The following is a 6,000-nucleotide window of genomic DNA, read 5'->3' as shown; positions in this document are numbered from 1 at the left end:
GCATTCGGCCTGGAATGCAAGGCACTGAACCGTGCAGCTGATGGGGCACGACTGCTAGGGTTGCACATGCAGTCATCAGATGGCCAGTTGAAGTGGACACGTGACAATCCAGTCGACCCACCACTGACAAGAGTGATGCATTGTGCTGTGTTCGCATATTGCGGACGGTTAGTCACGCACTTTCCAGTAGGATGGTGGCTCTGGCCAGCAGCTGCGTGGATTAAACGCCTAGCAAATGCAGTGACACAGGGCTGGGACGACATCATGGATGACGACTCCCTGCTTGAACAAATGGAGTATGTGATAGCATGGCTGGTCAGGGAAGATTCGTGTCGTGGCCTCTGGTGCGTGTATGACGACCGGGCAATCGTGTGGACAGACGTCAGTGCTCTAGGTGCTGGAGTTGTTTTAGAGATGCCATAAGGCAGTGTAACTGAAGACGCATGCTGGCTGTGGCGGGACGACAGCTCACACATCAACATGGCGGAGCTGGATGCAGCAGTCCGTGGAGTGAACTTAGCAATCACTTGGGGTATGAAGAACATTGAGTTATGGACAGACTCTGCCACAGTATATTGTTGGATTGACGACGAACTGAGTGGTCGTGCACGACTTCGAACGAAGGCTCACAGAGAGATGTTGATTCGCCACTGAGTCGATATCATTCATCAACTGGTGAGTGAGTTGGGACTGACGTTGTCTGTGAGACTTGTCCGGTCCACAGAAAATCACGCTGATGTCCTCATGCGTGTCCCAGAGGAGTGGGTGTGGAATGACAGACTGGTAGGTGGTGCAGCACAATGGATGAGCAAGACATCAGTGAGCCTAGAATTGCTGATGTCCATGTACGTGCTGGTCATCCTGGCATCCGGGGCACACTGTTTTTTGCGCACCGAGATATCTCTCAACTGGTGATATGGGCTGAGGTGCGTGAAGTTGTGAAGTGGTGTGATGTGTGCCAAGCCGTTGACCTGGCTCCAGTGAAGTGCCAGCATGGGTCATTGGGTGCGACAGGAACATGGCACCGTTTGGCTATAGACATCACCTATCACAGTGGTCACGCTTATCTGACAATCGTCGACTGTGGGCCATCCCAATTTTGCATATGAAGGCAGCTGTGACACCCAGATGCAGACATTGTCATTCGCCAGTTAGAGCAGGTGTTCTATGAGTGAGGAGCACCTGTTGAACTGCTCTGCGATTATGACACCATCTTCCGTGGGCGGTGATTCTCGGCCTTTCCCACACGTTGGGGTATGTTACAATGCCACCTGCATAATATCACACCCCAAGATGGAACATCAGTGACGGAAGCCCCTGCGAATGGTGTGTACAGCTACGAGGTGCGAGATTGTGTACAACCTTTTTTTTTTTTTATGTGAGGAAGAAGGAACCAAAGGCAATGAGCCCGCAATACTGTTCCCTTCAAGAGAAAAACAAAATATAAGAGAGAGCCAAATTCAAGATCCATTCATTTCGAGATGCCTGGACACAATGCATTTGAAAGACTGGAGATCATAGGAAGAAGGAAATACAGACAGAGGGAGACAGTTCCAGACATGAAATGTTGCATAAATGAAGGACTGGGAGTAACGGTTGACTTTTGCATTAGAGAGTTGGACAGAAACGGGGTGAGAGTTTGCTGCTAGACGGGTGCTACGCGTCCGTCATAAAAGTGGAGGAATGCATGCAGACAGTTCAGAGGAACAGTGACCATTGAAGTAGTGATAGAAAAGAGAAAGGTGCAACACTGCGGCGAAGAGACAGAGGTTGAAGGGAGTCAGTAAGAGGGGGAGAGTTAATGAGACGAAAAGCCTTTGACTCCACCCTATTGAGAAGAGCTGTATGTGGGGTGCCTCCCCATACATGAGAGTTGTACTCCACACAGGGGCGGATAAAACCCCTGTATAGAGTCAACAATTGTGCAGGAGTAAAGAAAGAACGGAGTCGGCTTAGCACAACCAATCGCTTGGAAGCAGATTTTACAAGATGTGTAATATGATCTTTCCAAGACAAGTCCCGAGCAAATGAAACCCCAAGCATGTTCAAGGATGATGCAGGATTAAGTTGAGTATTATTAAACATAAGTGGGTATACCTGTGGAAGATTTTGTCGGGTTGATAGGTGCAAAAACTGAGTCTTTGATGCATTAAAAACAACCAGATTATTTTTACCCCAGTTAGAGATACTACCCAAGTCAGACATTAGGTGTGCCATAGCCTCATCCCTTGCCTGTTGAAGTAACTGCTGAGATGGACGTTGTGGGAATCGAATGGAAAGGTGAAGGGTGGAGTCATCAGCATATGAGTGGATAGGGTTAGATGTACAGCTTAGAAGCTCATTGACGAATAAAAGGAAGAGCGTTGGTGATACGACAGAGCCCTGAGGAACACCACTGTTAATAGATCTGGGAGAAGAACGATAGCCGTCTACAACAGTGGCTATAGAACGACTAGAAAGGAAGCTAGAGATGAAGGCACAGATAGAAGGATAGAAACCGTAAGAGGGCAGTTTGGAAATTAAAGATTTATGCCAGACTCGATCGAAAGCCTTTGAGATGTCAAGTGCAATGGCAAAGCTTTCGCCAAAGTCCCGAAAGGAGGATGACCAGGAGTCTGAAAGGTAGGTGAGAAGATTGCCTGTGGAGCGTCCCTGACGGAACCCATACTGACGATCAGAAAGAAGGTTGTGATAGGAAAGATGCCTTAAAATTTTTCTATTAAGAATTAACCTGAAAACTTTTGAGATACAGGAGGTTAAAGCAATTGGACGATAGTTAGAGTGTTGGGAATGGTCACCCTTCTTTGGGACTGGCTGAATGAGAGCAAACTTCCAGCAAGAAGGAAAGGTACAAGTTGACAGACAAAGACGAAAGTGTTTGCCTAGGCAGGGAGTAAACACAGAAGCACAGTTCTTGAGAACAACAGGAGGGACTCCATCCGGCCCATATGCCTTCTTAGTACTGACGCCAGCAATGGCAGAAAATACATCAGCTGAAGAAATTTTAATGTTAGCCATGAGGAAGTCAGAGGGGGGAAGTGAGGGAGGAACAGCACTGGAATCGTCTAAGGTGGAGTTGGAGGAGAAAGTCTGAGCAAAGGGATCTGCTTTATCAGTAGAAGAAATAGCTACAGAGCCATCAGAGTAGAAAAGAGGAGGGAAGGATGATGAGGTAAAGTTGTTAGAAAGGTTTTTGGCAAGGTGCCAGAATGAGCGGGAAGAGTTCGAGTTAGTTCCTACCCAGGAAAGGCTCATCACGGACACAATGCCTGATGGTGACGAAGACATGTGGTATGCAGTCGGTGATGCTGTATGGATCAGGAAGCATGGTGATCTTTGCACTTCGGTGTCGCAGCCTGGTGTCATCACTAGGGTCAACTCTCCGCAGGTGGTGGATGTTGATGGTATCCCGCAGCACATGAGAGGATGTGAGGCACCGCAGCAGCACCTCACTGGATCACGGCAGCCAGCCAGACGTGCATGAGGCTGGTATTGATCCCCCACTATACATCGATGTAGAAGCTCAACATCCGCAATTGCACCAGCAGGCAGTGTCAGATGAGTCCAGCCCAACAACGACAGAACCAGAGGCAGTACTTCGACGAAGCACATGCATATGGCACCCACCACTTAGATTTGGTTATGATCTTGCAGATCAGGGTGGGGTGTAATGTCATGTTATCTATGTATTTGTCAATGTCATGTTATCTATGTATTTGTCAATGGTATGTGTTTGTCAATGTTATGTTATCTATGTATTTGTCAATGTCATGTTATCTATGTATTTGTCAATGGTATGTGTTTGTCAATGTTATGTTATCTATGTATTTGTCAATGGTGTCTGCATGTGTGTGTGCGTGTGTGTGTGTGTGCGAGGGTGTTGACCAGCTAGTTTATGCCTCTGTGACGTCAATGATTGGGGAGGGTATAGTTAGAGGGAGGTGAGGAGGGACGGTCAGCGAGACCGAGGCAGGCAGACGACCTCCAGCCCTCAAACAGTGTAGACTTGTGTATCAATTGTACGAGCTGGGCAGCGGTAATAAAGGAGTGTCATGACAACATCAACATCTTCAGGTTCCTGAATAAACTGAACTCAGACATGGAAGGCTAAAATCATACTATGGTGGACATTAGTGAAAGCCTCATTCAAGAAGAAACTTGCACTTTGAAGAGAAAGTTTAGCAAGGGGAAAAACGTCTATTTTTCCAGAACTGTGTCTGTGCTGGAAGATTCGTCAGAAATTGCCTTTGCTGACGTTAAAGTATTTTTTCAAGATCATTTGAAGAACCTTCAGGAGGAAGTGGACTGATATTTGACAGAAAATGCCAACCTATGCCAAAATAGCTGGGTCAGTGAAGCTGGAGAAGGTATTCCAGGTTTTCAAGAAGAACTTATAGATGTCCAGGAAAATCCGGTGCACAAGCAGCCTTTTGAAAGTCTCTCATACTCTGAATTCTGGGCTTAACTCAAAGATAAGCCTATTTTGACTCGTGAGGCTGAAAAGGCTCTTCTCCCGTTTCGAACCAAATACCTCTGTGAACAAGGATTTTCAGCTGTTGTAGCGATCAGAACTAATGCAAGGGGCCGTCTGGGTCCTCAGCATGATTTGTGTTGTGCCAAAACTATCAACATAAAGCTGAGTCTGGAAGAACTCGCCCATAAAATGAAGAACATCACGGTAGTCACTATGTTTTCTTCCTTTTCAATTTTTGCAATGAAGTCCATCTGAAGAAAGAATGTATAAATTTCCTGACATTTGTGTGATCATAGGAAAGTATCATGGTAATAACAATTTTTGTTTACTAAATTTATCAGCAAAGAATCAATAATCAGAAGGGCTCACTCATGAAGCAGCATCGTAGTTGCCAGTCAAAAGGTTCTTTTTCTTTGCTTGCTTTATTTTGCAATAAATTACATTTACATTAAGTTTTGCCTTTCATTCCTTTCGATCAACATTAGAAATATCGAAATGTATTGAAAATAATATTAAAGTAAAATGTATTCGATAAATTTTACTGAATTTTTACTTCAAACTGTCCGTTGCATTTTATCCAATAAACTTTAATGGCTAAAAATAAATGAAGAAACACTGAAATTATGGTTCTGCCCTAAGGGTCGCCAGACAAAAACAATTCTGTGTTCAGGGTCGAGGTCAAAAGTTTGGGAAACATTGCTTTAGGGCATGACCTCCAGAACGGTTATGGATTAGGGAAGCCTGCGTACTGATCACCTCATTATGTCTCCTTCCACCAATGATGGACGAGGCATTAAGTGATTGGTGTGTCCATCCGTGTGCGTGGGTACGTGCATCAGTAAAACTATCGTAGGTGTGATATCTCCTGAACCCACTGACGGATTTTTACCAAACTTTTGTCAGTGATGCAGTATGAGAAGGTGATGAACTAATTAGTCAGCAAGGTCAAAGGATCAAAGGTCAAGGTCAGATGTTGTTGACTTATTTTATCTTTTTGGGACACTCCAATGTCTATTACTTCAATGATGCTAAGACCAGAAAATTTTATTCAGCAGATAAATGTGGTAGGTGTGATGGTGATAGTGGTGGTAGTAGCTGTGGTGATGATGATGGTGAGTATGGTAGATGAGATGATGGTGGAAGCTGTGGTGGCAGTGGTGGTGGTGGTGGTGGTGCTGGTGGTGGCAGCTGTCATGATGATAATGGACGTATCTGTGGTGATGGTGGTGGTGGTGGTTTTGGGAGCTCTTCAGAAATGTCTTTCATTTTGGCATTTGCTGAGCGGCTCGTTAGGGTTGCCTAGCACTTGTTCCAAAGGAAATCATGTTTCATAGACGGTTCCAATTTGGACAAGTGCTGACTGGTCCGATATGGCCGCGAGGCTAGAGTGTGGATCTTTGTGTGTGTGTATCTATCTATCTATCTATCTATATACAGTAGATTCAAAAAAATCCTTATTTTTCTTCCATTTCTTTGTTAGGGTGACCCAAAATATTAAAACCTTCACTTCACATAATACCTTTATA

The sequence above is a fragment of the Coenobita brevimanus genome, chromosome 72 (assembly GCF_032717465.1).
Source record: "Coenobita brevimanus isolate Jiangsu-jjx chromosome 72, ASM3271746v2, whole genome shotgun sequence".
NCBI lineage: Eukaryota > Metazoa > Arthropoda > Malacostraca > Decapoda > Coenobitidae > Coenobita > Coenobita brevimanus.
Note: the sequence above shows the minus strand (reverse complement) of the source record.